The sequence below is a fragment of the Pristiophorus japonicus genome, chromosome 14 (assembly GCF_044704955.1).
Source record: "Pristiophorus japonicus isolate sPriJap1 chromosome 14, sPriJap1.hap1, whole genome shotgun sequence".
Lineage (NCBI taxonomy): Eukaryota > Metazoa > Chordata > Chondrichthyes > Pristiophoridae > Pristiophorus > Pristiophorus japonicus.
Genome location: NC_091990.1, coordinates 154,969,758 through 154,986,106, shown reverse-complemented (window position 1 = coordinate 154,986,106; position 16,349 = coordinate 154,969,758).

Sequence of the window (16,349 nt, the reverse complement as noted above, 5' to 3'; positions counted from 1 at the left end):
TGTGGAGCCTAATTACAAAATACCCTCAATGTTGTAAAGTATGACACTAAACTGACTTTTACTTTGTAAAGCATACATGGGAACTTGGCAATTACAAGATTCATGTATAAAATGACCTCCATAAATTGAAGAGATGCCAAACACTACTGCATTTCACCTACAATGATATTAATTCACTGAGGAATTGATTTGAATGTTACAATCAGAATGACACCATTCTGTATTAAAACCAGTCACATTACTTTCCCTGCAATAAAAAAATGAAATCTCTATATTTTTCCTGGAGAGTGTGCCAAATTACAATTACTGTCACATCTCTTGTTACCTCTTAAAGTCAAGCTGGAGCCTCAATTTATTTTTGCTTTCAGCAAATTATTGTACAGCTTGCCAAATATACCAGGATTCAGAAGTAAATTAACATCTTCCAAGACAATTCATGTCTGTTCATTAATATTTAATTTATTTCCATCTTTCACAAGTCATTTTAATATCAAATGAAGAAGAAATCATGAGACGGTTTTCAATCAAATTTCCTTGAAACAATTGGCTAGACAAGTGATTTCTTTACATTGGATATATTTCCTCTCAGTGTCGAAGGAACAGCTTTCGTTGTTCCTGATTAAAACTGCTCCACCATCGGTGGCCGTGCCTTCAGCTGCCTAAGCCCTGAGCTCTGGAACTTCCTCCCTAAACCTCTCTGCCTCTCTACCTCTCTTTCCTCCTTTAAGACACTCCTTAAAACCTATCTCTTTGATCAAGCTTTTGATTATCAGCCCTAATTTCTTCTTATGTGGCTCAGTTTAAATTTTTTGTCTTATAACACTTCTGTGAAGCACCTTCAGATGTTTACTAATTTAAAGCGCTATATAAATACAAGTTGTTGTTGTTGTGGTTACCTCGTGTACAGTTGCCTAGAGACCTTTTGCGGGCTTGTCATTGGAAATTTATACTAATACCGTATCTGATCCAGTATGGCAGTCTCCAGAATGGATCGGGACATCTTTGAGCAGAAAAAAACAACAGGGAGGCTCTTAAACAAATCATATTGAAGAATCCTCACGAGACAAGAAGGCTGCAAAACAGGAAGTAATAAATAGAAAATATAACTTACATTTAAATCATTGTCCAGGAAGTGAAATAAAGATTGGTGCATACAGATGGAATTAAGGGAGAGAGAATGGGGCTGAATTTGTAGGCCCTACGGATGCATACGAGGTGCACACATGCCCATAGGGGCTGTGCAAGTTCCCATTTAAGGCATATGGTAAAACCCTGAACTCGCGACTTGCCAAGAATTCTCTTGACAGATCATATGAATGCCTGGGAGAAAGGCCTCTGCGGGCAGAGATTTGGGCTATTTGCCCAACTTCTGCCCAGTGAATGTCCTGAAATTCTTACACCTGGTAATATCATACTCCATAAGTATGAATGGGGATCACATAAAAAATACCTCTACACATCAAATAAATAAAAAAAATGATGTTTAAAATTAATTAAAATCGCATTTATTAAATATTTTAAGCAACATTTTTATTTTTTGAAAAATAAATTCACATGTTTTGACAGGGCTAAAAATAAACTTATCTTATTGCACAGGGTTTCTGGTGCAAGGCCTGCTTTTACCAGTGTAAAAGTTTTTAAAAACATATACATAAAGTGTTTTCATTCATTTATACATGAGAAACCCTGTGCAATAAGATAAGTTTATTTTTAGCCCCGTCAAAAGATGTGAAGTTATTTTTCAAAAACTAAAATTTTTGTTTAAAATATTTAATTAAATGCCATTTTAATTAATGTTAAATATGTCATTTTTTAATTTATTTGATGTGTAGAGGTATTTTTTATGTGATCCCCATTCATACTTATAGGGATTCCGTTTGTACGGAACTCCCATAAGTATGAATGGGGATTCCCTTTTTTGATTGGTTGGGCAAGCCCACGTGATTGCGGGGCGCTTGCAAAACGCCTGCCCCCCTGAGATACATGGGCCTCTACGCAGGTCTACGCATAGAGACTCAGGAGTACAAGTCACCGAACCTCCCGGACTACCAGGTAAGTTCATAGATTTTTTTGCAGGTCTGTCTGTGGGAAGCCTCCGACTGCAAATTCAGCCACATAAAAGAGAAAAACAGAAAAACAAAAAAAAAATGTCAATATTTAAAAAAATATATGCAACATTCATTTCCTTCTAAGGAATGTGCATCCACACTTGTAAAATTAATTTTTCAGGGTCAGAGAGGTTGTTCAGTAGTAATTATCACATTACATTGTTAAAGACTCACTTACTCCTGAAAGAACTAGCTTTAACTTTTTCAGCCATCTTTATTGTGGAACTAGTGAGCAAGTACCCTACGTTCACATCATTGACAAGGACTGCAATAGCGCACCCTGTGGAGGAGCAGGGTACCTCTGACAGCAACTTCCTCATTTCTGCGTTTAAATACGTATGTGTGGACGCCAGGCGTTGCTGTCAGATTTATCTTACAATAATGGTGAGTGCTGATAACCTCACCTTCATTATTGCAGCAAAATCCTCCACCCTTTCAGGCAGTGCATTCCGGATCATAATGAAAGTTTGGGTAAAAAATATTCTCTTCATCTCCTCCTTGGTTCTTTTGCCAATTATCTTAAGTCTGTGTCCTTTAGTTACCAACCCTCTGCCTGTAGAATCAGTTTCTCTCTATCTATTCTATCCTTCATGATTTTGAACATCTCTATTAAATCTCTCCTTAACCTTCTCTACTCTAAGGAGAACAATGCTATGATCCTTTTAAGACGCAAACATTCTGCTTTTTAAAATGCTGTAATCTAATATCATCAATTAATTTATGCAATCTTTCAGTACTTTTATCTAGTCTTCTTTAGAGACCTAAGCTTCTTGTTTAGACAAAAGGGCAATTACTCATTTGAGCGATGTTATGGGGTTGATCCATTATCTCTTTGAATGGGATGTGTTTTGTAATGCTGATGATTAGATTTATAATACTGTGACTTTCACTTCAATGACATGGCCAGAACAGTGTGGGTAATTGTTCTGTAAGTGCGTGCTAATAAAATCAGCACTAGCTTCATTAAACAGAATGGCTTCACTGCCAGAAATTAGGGGTAGAGAAGAATCAATCTGCGAAAGAAACAATATTTAGAGAGCTCGAATTGCCATCAGCAGTGATCTCTCCTTTTCATTAAAACAGTTTAAACTTAAATAGATTGATCAGGTCAAGTAGTGCACAAAATCAAGGTGAAAAAAGTGTAACTATCTTCGAGGATGACAGTATAATTTTCAATACTTTCAGTATGAAGCTCCCATGATTACTGAGTGGATAAATACACTGGTGGAGTGAAATTGGATCTTGCTCACCTACAGAGCAAACTGGGCGAAGGGAATGATCCCTGTATTGGACGAGATAGTCCCGAGGCCCTCATTGAAATTAGACCGGCGTGCTGCAGACGGCTGCGGAGCATACCCAGGCAGCTCGCCGGTGAAGCAGGTTTCAATTTCAGGCCGGCAGTGACATTTTGGTAGACGCCAATCAAGATGGAGGGAAGCGTTAATGAAGGGAGGGATGAAGTGATCAGGAGTGAGAGTTGTGATATAGAGAGAGAGTGAGGCAAACAAGAGGGGTCCAAGCAGGGGCTGGCTGTAGTCTTCTGGACTGCTATGGAGCTGGGAGGAGCACTTCTTGCTTACATTCAGGTAAGTATTTTTTTAATAGACTTGCCTTTTCAGTGGCAACCTTTAACCTTCAAAGAAATAATGTATCATCCCCATAACATCACTCAACTGAGTAACTGCCCTTTAAGGATGGATGGTTAGCCGGCATGTAAACATGGTTATCCTGAATGCAGAAGCCCCGGCGCTGGTTGCATTAGGCAGCCCAGTTTTGGGAAGGAGGTCCTGAAACAGGCATTAAAGAAAGAAAGATCTTGAATTTATATAGTACACTTCACAACCTCAGGATGTCTAAAAGCAATTTAAAGCCAATGAAGTACTTTTGATGTGTAGTCGCTGTTAGAGTGTCAGGAAATTCAGCAGCCAATTTTCACACCACAAGGTCCAGGACACTGTATAGAACTCCCCTACTCTTCTTTGAATAGTGCCATGGGATCTTTTATATCCACCTGACAGTCCAGCACTCCGTCAGTACTGCACTGAAGTGTCAGCCTGGAATTTGTGCTCATGTCTCTGGAGTGTGACTTGAACCCACAACCTTCTAACTCAGAGGTGGGAGTGCTACCCACTGAGCCACCGGTGGCACTCATCCCCCCTTTTGTATACACAAAGGATTCACAGCCTGTTTCAGGCGCTGGCACTGGACGCCTATTCGTCAGCCTTTACCAATATGGTGGATGACGCACTTCTGGCGTAGAATGTGCGCATGCATGCTGCCTACCATATTGGATGCTTAAGCACCCGCTTTATGTCTGTAAAACTGATGTGACTTCAACAAGCTTCTAGGCTAGTGTCTTATGTAGTACTGAACAATGTAAAAGATGAGTACTACTTTTAGTATTACTAAAAGGTAAATCTACTTTTTTGTACTGTCTCAGGGTATTGTATGAAAACATACATAAGGACATAAGAAGTAAGAGCAGGAGTAGGTAATTTGGCCCATCGAGTCTGCTCCGTCATTCAATGAGATCATGGCTGATTTTCTACCTCCACTATTTCCATATCCCTTGATTCCCTTAATATCCACAAATCTATCAATCTCTGTCTTGAATATGCTTAACAACTGAGCTTCCACAGCCCTCTGTGGTAGAAAATTCCAAAGATTCACAGGCCTCTGCCTGAAGAGGTTTCTTCTTATCTCAGTTTTAAATGGCTGACTAATTTCTTTCAGTTCCTCATTCCCGCTAGACCCTTGGCTCTCCACTATTTCCAGCAAGTTTTTTGCGTCTTCTTCCGAGAAGACAGACACAATGTACTTTTTAAATTTCTCTGTCATTTCGTTATTCCCCATTATAATTTCTCCTGTCTCAGCCTGTAAGGGACCCACACTTACTTTCGCTAATCTTTTCCTTTTTACATACCTACAGAAGCTCTTAAAGTCTGTTTTCATGTCTCTCACTAGTTTACTCTCATATTGTATTTTCCCTTTCTTTATCAATTTCTTGGTCCTCCTTTGCTGAATTCTAAAATCCTCCCAATCTTCAGGCTTACTATTCTTTTTGACAACATTATAAGTCTCTTCCTTTGATCTAATACTATTTTTAACTTCTCTTGTTAGCCACCATTGGACTACTTTTCCTGTGGGGTTTTTGTGCCTTAAAGGAATGCATATTTGTGTAAATTATGTATTAATTCTTTAAATGCTATCCATTTCCTATCTATCATCATACCTTTTAATGTAGTTTCCCAATCTACCTTAGCCAACTTGCCCCTCATATCTACGTAGCTTGCTTTGTTTAGATTTAAGACTCTAGTTTCGGATTTAACTGAATCACTTTCAAACTCAAAATAAAATGTTATGATATTATGCTCACTCTTCCCTAAAGGCTCCTTTACTCTTCTTCTTAGGCAATCCCTTGGAGTCGAGGATGACTTGCTTCCACACTAAAAATGAGTTCTCATGTGGCTGATAAGTCCTATGTGGGATCTACAGTCTCTGTCACAGGTGGGGCAGACATTGGTTTAAGGAACAGTTGGGTTGCCATGTGCTCCTTCCGCTGTTTACGCTTGGCTTCAGCTTGCAGTCGGCATAGAAACTCGAGGTGTTTGGCGCCTTCCCGGAGCCTTTTGCTCCACTTTGTGTGGTCTTGGGCCAGGGATTCCCAGGTAACGGTGGGGATGTTGCACTTTTTCAAGGAGGTTTTGAGGGTGTCCTTGAAGTGTTTCTGCTGCCCACCTGGGGCTTGCTTGCCGTGTCGGAGCTCCGAGTAGAGAGCTTGTTTTGGGAGTCTTGTATTGGGCATGTAGATGACGTGGCCCGCCAATGGAGTTGATCGAGCGGCGTTAGTACTTCGATGCTGGGGATGTTGGCCTGAGCAAGAACGCTGACATTGGTGCACTCATCCTGCCAATGGATTTGCAGGATCTTGTGGAGGCAGCATTGGTGATACTTCTCCAGTGCTTTGAGGTGCCTGCCATATGTATATAGTCCATGTCTCTGAGGCATATAGGAGGGCAGGTATCACAACTGCTCTGTAGACCATGAGCTTGGTGACAGGTTTGAGGTCTTGGGTCTTCAAACACTCTCTTCCTCAGGTGCACAAAGGCTGCACTGGCTCATTGAAGGCGGTGTTGGACCTCGTCATCGATGTCTGCCCTTGTTGACAGTAGGCTCCCAAGATTAGGAAAAGGGGAGGTGCAACGAGACCTGGGTGTCATGGTACATCAGTCAATGAAGGTTGGCATGTAGGTACAGCAGGCGGTTAAGAAAGCAAATGGCATGTTGGCCTTCATAGCGAGGGGATTTTAGTACAGGGGCAGGGAGATGTTACTAAAGTTATACAGGGCCTTGGTGAGGCCACACCTGGAGTATTGTGTACAGTTTTGGTCTCCTAAGTTGAGGAAGGACATTCTTGCTATTGAGGGAGTGCAGCGAAGGTTCACCAGACTGATTCCCGGGATGGCGGGACTGACATATATCAAGAAAGACTGGATCAACTGGGCATGTAGTCACTGGAGTTCAGAAAAATGAAAGGGGATCTCATTGAAACGTTTAAAATTCTGACGGGTTTAGACAGGTTAGATGCAGGAAGAATGTTCCCAATGTTGGGGAAATCCAGAACCAGGGGTCACAGTCTAAAGATAAGGGGTAAGCCATTTAGGACCGAGATGAGGAGAAACTTCTTCACCCAGAGAATGGTGAACCCGTGGAATTCTCTACCACAGAAAGTTGTTGAGGCCAATTCACTAAATATATTCAAAAAGGAGTTAGATGTAGTCCTTACTACGAGGGGGATCAAGGGGTATGGCGAGAAAGCAGGAATGGGGTACTGAAGTTGCATGTTCAGCCATGAACTCATTGAATGGCGGTGCAGGCTCGAAGGGCCGAATGACCTACTCCTGCAACTATTTTCTATCTTTTCTATGTTTCTATGTATGGAAAATGGTCCACATTGTCCAAGGCCTCGTCGTGGATTTTGATAATCGGGGAGCAGTGCAGCATGGCGGGGGCAGGTTGATAGAGGACCTTTGTTTTACGCATGTTTAGAGTAAGGCCCATACTCTCGTATGCTTTGGGTGAAGATGTTGACGATAGCTTGGAGTTCGACCTCCGAGTGAGCACAGACGCAAGCTTCGTCTGTGTACTGTAATTCGATGACGGAGGATGGGACGACCTTGGACCTGACCTGGAGGCGACGGAGGTTGAACAATTTCCAGTTTATTCTGTAGATTAGCTCCACTCCAGCGGGGAGCTTACCGATGGTGAGATGGAGCATTGTAGCAAGGAAAATCGAGAAGAGCGTTGGTGCAATGACACAGCCTTGCTTGACCTGGGTCCGAATGTGAATTGGTTCTCTGGTGAATCCGTTGGTCAGGATCACAGCTTGCATGTCGTCGTGAAGCAGACGAAGGATGGTGCCAAATTTTTGAGGGCAGCCGAATTTGAGGAGGGTGCTCCATAATCCCTCATGGTTGACAATGTCTAAGGCCTTTGTGAGGTCAAAGAAGGCCATGTACTGGAGTTGGTGCTGCTCCCTGCATTTCTCTTGAATTTGCCGCGCGGTGAAGATCATGTCCATTTTGCTCCTTAGTGGGCGGAATCCACATTGTGACTCTGGAGTTATCGCAATCGCACTTGTCACCTTTCTTGAAGATGGTCATGATTACTGCGTCTCTGAGATCCCCTGATATGCTCTCCTCCTTTCAGATGAGAGAAATGAGATTGTGTATTCACCCCAAAAGTGCTTCTCTGCCATGTTTTAGTGCTTCGGCGGAGATTCCATCTGCTTCTGAGGCCTTGTTGTTTTTCAGTTGATGGATGGCCTTTTCTACCTCATGCCGGGCTGGGGTTGTGCAGAGATGGTGGGGGGTAGCGTGCTGTGGGATGGAGTCGATGACACTCACGTTGATGATAGCGCCTCGGTTAAGGAGAGCTTCAAAGTGCTTCTCCCAGTGAGCACTGACTGCCTCTCTGTCTTTGATGAGTACCTCTCCGTTCTTGGCCAGCAGTGGGGTCGGGCCTTGGGTGCTTGGACCAAAGGTGGTCAAGACTGCACTGAAGAATCCATGCATGTCATGGTTGTCGGCTAGTTGCTGAATCTCCCGCGCTTTCTCGACCCACCATCTGTTCTTTAGGACGCAAGTTTTTTGTTGGACCTCATCCTTCAGACACCTGTAAAGCTGCTTTCTTGCTCATTAGTTGTGTTGCTGTTTCCAGTACAAGAATGCCTTGCACTTGCGGCTTATTAGCTCCTGGATCTCTTGGTCGTTCTCGTCGAACCAGTCTTGGTGTTTCCTGGTCGAGTGACTGAGTGTTTCTTCGCAGGTACTAAATATGGAGGCCTTGAGGGCAGACCAGGTGCTGTGGCATTCTGCATCTCTGGGTCACTGGGAGTCACCAGTTTGGCAGTGAGATGCTGGCTGAATAGTGCTTTCTAAGCTGGATCGTGGAGTGCTCCAGCGTTGATTTTCCTGCGGCATTGTTTCTGTTGCCGTCGCTGTTTTGGGGCTCTTTAGGACTCTTCCCTAAAGGCCCCTTTACTACAAGCTTATTAATTAATCTTTTCTCATTGTACAATACTAGATCTAAAATAACCTGTTCCCTAGTTGGTTCTTCAACAGACTGATCTAGAAAACTATCATGTATGATTGCCATGAATTCTTCCTCTACACTATTACTGCAAGTTGCTTTCCCTAGTCTATATATGTAGATTAAAGTGCCTCATGATTACTATATTACCTTATTACATGAATTTCTAATTTACTGATTTATACTCTGCCCTACTTTACAACTACTGTTTGGTGGCCTATAAATAACTCCCACCAATGTTTTCTGCCTCCTGCTGTTTCTTAACTCCCACCCAAACTGATTCTACTTCTTGATTTTTGGAGCTAAGATTCTTTCTCTTTACTGGCATTATCCCATCCTTTATTACCAGGGTTACCGTTCCTCCTTTTCCATTTTGCCTATCTCTTCTAAAAGTTAAGTATCCTGGAATATTTAGTTCCCAACCTTAGCCACTTTGAACCCATATCTGGCTATTAGATTAAACCTATTAATTTTTATTTGCGCTATTACTTCATCTATTTTCTTGCGAATGCTTTGCGCATTCAGATATAGTACCTTTAGCTTTGACTTATTTCCAATCTTCCCAGATGTCAACTTAGTCGCTGATACCTTATTACCTTTGTTACTCTCCCTTCTTGACCCACTCTGCTTATTTTTACCCAAAACTCTACTCTGCTCTAGAGCCTTGACATTTATCTTGCTGGTTTTAACTTATCTTCTGCAGTAACCTTTCCTGAAATCTCCCACCTCCCCTTATATAAGAACATAAGAACATAAGAATTAGGAACAGGAGTAGGCCATCTAGCCCCTCGAGCCTGCTCCGCCATTCAAAAAGATCATGGCTGATCTGGCCGTGGACTCAGCTCCACTTGCCCGCCCGCTCCCAGTAACCTTTAATTCCCTGATTGGTTAAAAATCTATCTATCTGTGACTTGAATACATTCAATGAGCTAGCCTCAACTGCTTCCTTGGGCAGAGAATTCCACAGATTCAAACCCTCTGGGAGAAGAAATTCCTTCTCAACTCGGTTTTAAATTGGCTCCCCTGTATTTTGAGGTTGTGCCCCCCTAGTTCTAGTCTCCCTGACCAGTGGAAACAACCTCTCTGCCTCTATCTTGTCTATCTCTTTCATTATTTTAAATGTTTCTATAAGATCCCCCCTCATCCTTCTGAACTCCAACGAGTAAAGACCCAGTCTACTCAATCTATCATCATAAGGTAACCCCCTCATCTCCGGAATCAGCCTCGTGAATCATCTCTGTACCCCCTCCAAAGCTAGTATATCCTTCCTTAAGTAAGGTGACCAAAACTGCACGCAGTACTCCAGATGCGGCCTCACCAATACCCTATACAGTTGCAGAAGGACCTCCCTGCTTTTGTACTCCATCCCTCTCGCAATGAAGGCTAACATTCCATTCGCCTTCCTGATTATCTGCTGCACCTGCAAACTAACTTTTTGGGATTTATGCACGAGGACCCCCAGGTCCCTCTGCACCGCAGCATGTTGTAATTTCTCCCCATTCAAATAATATTCCCTTTTACTGTTTTTTTTCCCAAGGTGGATGACCTCACACTTTCCGACATTGTATTCCATCTGCCAAACCTTAGCCCAATTGCTTAACCTATATAAATCTCTTTGCAGCTTTTCTGTGTCCTCTACACAACCTGCTTTCCCACTAATCTTTGTGTCATCTGCAAATTTTGTGACACTACAATCTGTCCCCTCTTCCAGGTCATCGATGTATATTGTAAACAGTTGTGGTCCCAGCACCGATCCCTGTGGCACACCACTAACCACCGATTTCCAACCCGAAAAGGACCCATTTATCCCGATTCTCTGCTTTCTGTTAGCCAGCCAATTCTCTATCCATGCTAATACATTTCCTCTGACTCCGCGTACCCTTATCTTCTGCAGTAACCTTTTGTGTGGCACCTTATCGAATGCCTTTTGAAAATCTAAATACAGCACATCCATCGGTACACCTCTATCCATCATGCTCGTTATATCCTCAAAGAATTCCAGTAAATTAGTTAAACATGATTTCACCTTCATGAATCTATGCTGCGTCTGCTTGATTTTACTATTCCTATCTAGATGTCCCGCTATTTCTTCCTTGATGATAGTTTCAAGCATTTTCCCCACTACAGATGTTAAACTAACCAGCCTATAGTTACCTGCCTTTTGTCTGCCCCCTTTTTTAAACAGAGGCATTACATTAGCTGTTTTCCAATCCGCTGGTACCTCCCCAGAGTCCAGAGAATTTTGGTAGATTATAACGAATGCATCTGCTATAACTTCCGCCATCTCTTTTAATACCCTGGGATGCATTTCATCAGGACCAGGGGACTTGTCTACCTTCAGTCCCATTAGCCTGTCCAGCACTACCCTCCTAGTGATAGTGATTGTCTCAAGGTCCTCCCTTCCCACATTCCCGTGACCAGCAATTTTTGGCATGGTTTTTGTGTTTTCCACTGTGAAGACCGAAGCAAAATAATTGTTTCAGGTCTCAGCCATTTCCACATTTCCCATTATTAAATCCCCCTTCTCATCTTCCAAGGGACCAACATTTACTTTAGTCACTCTTTTCCGTTTTATATATCTGTAAAAGCTTTTACTATCCGTTTTTATGTTTTGCGCAAGTTTACCTTCGTAATCTATCTTTCCTTTCTTTTTTGCTTTCTTAGTCATTCTTTGCTGTCGTTTAAAATTTTCCCAATCTTCTATTTTCCCACTAACCTTGGCCACCTTATACGCATTGGTTTTTAATTTGATACTCTCCTTTATTTCCTTGGTTATCCATGGCTGGTTATCCCTTCTCTTACCGCCCTTCTTTTTCACTGGAATATATTTTTGTTGAGCACTATGAAAGAGCTCCTTAAAAGTTCTCCACTGTTCCTCAATTGTGCCACCGTTTAGTCTGTGTTTCCAGTCTACTTTAGCCAACTCTACCCTCATCCCACTGTAGTCCCCTTTGTTTAAGCATAGTACGCTCGTTTGAGACATTATTTCCTCATCCTCAATCTGTATTACAAATTCAACCATACTGTGATCACTCATTCCGATAGGATCTTTTACTAGGAGATCGTTTATTATTCTTGCCTCATTACACAGGAGCAGATCTAAGATAGCTTGCTCCCTTGTAGGTTCTGTAACATACTGTTCTAAGAAACAATCCCGTATGCATTCTATGAATTCCTCCTCCAGGCTACCCCGTGCGATTTGATTTGACCAATCGATATGTAGGTTAAAATCCCCCATGATTACTGCCATTCCTTTTTCACATGCCTCCATTATTCCCTTGATTATTGCCCTCCCCACCATGAAATTATTATTTGGGGGCCTATAAACTACACCCACCAGTGACATTTTCCCCTTACTATCTCTAATCTCCACTCACAATGATTCAACATTTTGTTCATTAGAGGCAATATCATCTCTCACAACTGCCCTGATATCCTCCTTTATTAACAGAGCTACCCCACCTCCTTTCCCTTCTTGTCTATCTTTCCGAATCGTCAGATACCCCTGTATGTTTAATTCCCAGTCTTGGCCATCCTGCAACCACGTTTCTGTAATGGCCACCAAATCATACCCATTTGTAATGATTTGTGCCGTCAACTCATTTACTTTATTTCGAATGCTGTGTGAGTTTTGGTAGAGTGTTTTAATACTAGTTTTTAAACCATGATTTTTAGTTTTGACCCCTCCTGCAGCCCCTTTATATTCAGTGGCCCTTTTTGTTTTTTGCCTTGGGTTTCTCTGCCCTCCACTTTTACTCATCTCCTTTCTGTCTTTTGCTTTTGTCTCCTTTTTGTTTCCCTCTGTCTCCCTGCATTGGTTCCCATCCCCCTGCCATATTAGTATTAACTCCTCCCCAACAGCACTAGCAAACACTCCCCCTTGGACATTGGTTCCGGTCCTGCCCAGGTGCAGACCGTCCGGTTTGTACTGGTCCCACCTCCTCCAGAACCGGTTCCAATGCCCCAGGAATTTGAATCCTTCCCTGCTGCACCACTGCTCAAGCCACGTATTCATCTGAGCTATCCTGCGATTCCTACTTTGACTAGCACGTGGCACTGGTAGCAATCCTGAGATTACTACTTTTGAGGTCCTACGTTTTAATTTAGCTCCAAGCTCCTTAAATTCGTCTTGCAGGACCTCATCCCTTTTTTTATCTATATCGTTGGTACCAATGTGCACCACGACAACTGGCTGTTCACTCTCCCTTTTCAGAATGTCCTGCACCCGCTCCGAGACATCCTTGACCCTTGCACCAGGGAGGCAACATACCATCCTGGAGTCTCGGTTGCAGCCGCAGAAACGCCTATCTATTCCCCTTACAATCGAATCCCCTATCACTATTGCTCTCCCACTCTTTTTCCTGCCCTCCTGTGCAGCAGAGCCAGCTATGGTGCCATGAACTTGGCTGCTGCTACCCTCCCCTGATTAGTCATCCCCTCAACAGTACTCAAAACGGTGTATCTGTTTTGCAGGGGGATGACCGCAGGGGACCCCTGCACTACCTTCCTTTCACTGCTCTTCCTGCTGGTCTTCCATTCCCTAGCTGGCTGTGGACCCTTCACCTGTGGTAAGACCAGCTCGCTACATGTGCTACTCACGTCATTCTCAGCATCGTGGATGCTCCAGAATGAATCCACCCTCAGCTCCAATTCCGCAACGCTGCCTGTCAGGAGCTGGAGGCAGACACACTTCCCACACACGTAGTCATCAGGGACACCGGAAGTGTCCTTGAGTTCCCACATGGTACAGGAGGAACATATCACGTGACCGAGCTCTCCTGCCATGACTTAACCCTTATATGCACTTAAATTGGCAACAACAATGTTAAAGTTTACTCACTGTGATAGAAGAGAAAAAAGAAAAACTACTCACCAATCCAGCCAATCACTTACTCCCTTGGCTGTGACGTCACCTTTCTGTTTCTTTCTACTTCTTTTTTGCCTTCTCCCTGTAGCTGCACAAGCCACGCCTTTATAGGCCTCTCCACGCACCTCCTCACGCTGCTCCCGACTCAGCGACACACCTCCTCACGCTGCTCCCGACTGCCGCCGACGCTGGGCCCCAGACTCCCTGCTGTGATTTTTATAGGCCTCTCCACGAACCTCCTCACGCTGCTCCCGACTTCCCCCAACGCTGGGCCCCGGACTCCCTGCTGTGCCTTTTATAGGCCTCTCCAATGAACTCCCGACGCTGCTCCCGACTGCCTCCGACGCTTCATTAGTTTAAAGCCCTGTCTACTGCCCTAGTTATTCGGTTTGCCAGGACACTGGTCCCAGCCCGCTTTAGGTGAAGCCCGTGCCAACAGAACAGCTCCCTCTTTGCCCAGAACTGATGCCAGTAGCCCATGAACAGAAACCCCTTCCTCCCTTACCACTCTTTAAGCCATGCTGTTAAACCTTTAAACTGTTTTCCCTTCGCCAATTTATGCATGGCTCAGGTAACAATCCAGAGATTATTACCTTTGAGGTTCTGCTTTTTAATTTGGATCCTAGATCCTCAAATTCCCTCAGCAGAGCCTCATTCCTGGTTCGAGCTATGTCATTGGTTCCTACATGGACCACAACAACTGGAGCCTCCCCCTCCCACTCCAAGTTCTTCTCCAGCCATGAGGAGATATCCTTAACCCTGGTACCAGTAGGCAACACAACCGTTGAAAGTCCTTGTTGCGGCTGTAGAATCTATTCCCCGACTATACTGTCGCCTGCCACTACCACATTCCTTTTTACTTCCCCCCCACTTGAATGGCCTCCTGTACCACGTTGCCGTGGTCAGTTTGCACATCCTCCCTGCAGTCCTTTTCCACATCCATGCAGGCAGCAAGTATTTCGTACCTGTTGAAAAAGATCAAGGCCTGAGGCTCCTCCAACACTACATCCTGGGTCCCTATACCGATCTCACTCACAGTCACACCTTCCTGTCCCTGACCATTGATAAACTTTCAAGTACTAGTTAACCTAAAGGGTGTGATTGCCTCCTGGAGCAATGTATCCAGGTAGCTCGCCCCTTCCCTGATGCCCTGCAATGTCTGCACCTTGTACTCCAGCTCAACAACTCTGAGCCAAAATTCCTTGAGCCGTAGACACTTACCACAGATGTGGTTGCTCAGGATCGCAAAACTCTCCACAAACTCCCACATGCTGCGGTCACGGCACACGAACTGCCCTGCCATGTCTATCTAACCTTCTTTATTTATTTGATTGGTTACTTAATTATATTTTTATCAATTATTTTATTTTTTTTCTTAATTGTTTTATCTAATTTAGTTACTAATTTAACAAAATAAATTTATATCAATTTAAAGTTATAGCAATTTACAGTTTGCTTAGAGACTAAAAAAAAATTATAGTACTCACCACTCAATCACGTACCTGCAGTCCTGTGACATCACTTTTGTTGTTCTTTTGAAATATCTGCTCCTCTCAATTGATTCTCCCACTGTTTATATTGAATAGGAAGGTCCCAGATGTGATCCCCAGGTACAATAGTCGGCATGTTACAAGCTATCAACCCAGGGTTTCTACTGTAGACTCCCACTCAGTGACCTGTTGTTGAAAGTGCTACGCTTCCAGTCAGGACTGGGCTGAACATGGCTGTGAGGTGTTCCTTTGTCAAATAGTCTGTCAGTGCTTACTGTACGAGGTCACATATGAAGGCACCATGTTGGGGTAACAGAAGTGTGCTGGGTGCTGTTGCAAGGTGACAGGGTATATCCGATCAAGACTCACCATGTTCAAGGGAGGTGATGGGGGTTGTGTGAGGAGGAGAAAAGCTGGGAAAACAGAAAATGTTCACTATCTCTTCTAGCATTTCCTCAACTGCTCCAACAGCTAGATTTGTTTCCCTGACTGCAAGAGCACTATGAAAAAAGATCAAGCTGTTCTCTTTCAAAGTGTTAACTTACTATGTTTGTTTTTCTAGCACATAATCTAAGAATAGAACCGAAAACACATTTATTCCTCAATAAGAGAACACAGATGCACCAAATAGGTTATTGCTGATGTTCCAAATTGAGTCAGTCGGGCTTGGCACACAAATGTGAGTCACACTGAGATATAGCCTTTCACAGCTGATCAAGTTAAAGTGGAGCTGTCTCTAGCCAGGGAAATACACCACTCTTACGCAAAACGATCAGTCCTGTGAGTAGAGGTTATTTACTGAGGGACCAGTGTACACTGTGCTCTGCAATTCATTATTGCAGCTTGTTTAGAAAGTCTCCTTCAACAAATGAGGTGATTTGGTTCTTCTATGCACCCATCAGTATATGTCGATTTTATATTAAATATTGTTTTCTTGAATTTAACATGGAAATAAGTGCACGCCCAGGGCATAATAGAATGAAAAGAGATTGAATATAAGCACTGTGTTATCACTCCTCCAAACTATGTATGACTGGTGAGTATTTCCCCTTACAAAAATTACATAGAATATCAAACATTGAACTAGACTATTGGCCTTAACTACTCCCTGTCGTAGTGAGTTCCACATTTTCACCATGCTCTGGGTAAAGAAGCTTCTTCTGAATTCCCTATTTGATTTCTTGGTGACTATCTTTTATTGATGGCCTCTAGTTATGCTCTTGCCCACATATGGAAACAATCTGGGGCTAAAATTACCCCTCTTTTAAGAGCAGTTACTGGCTCAAAGAGGCA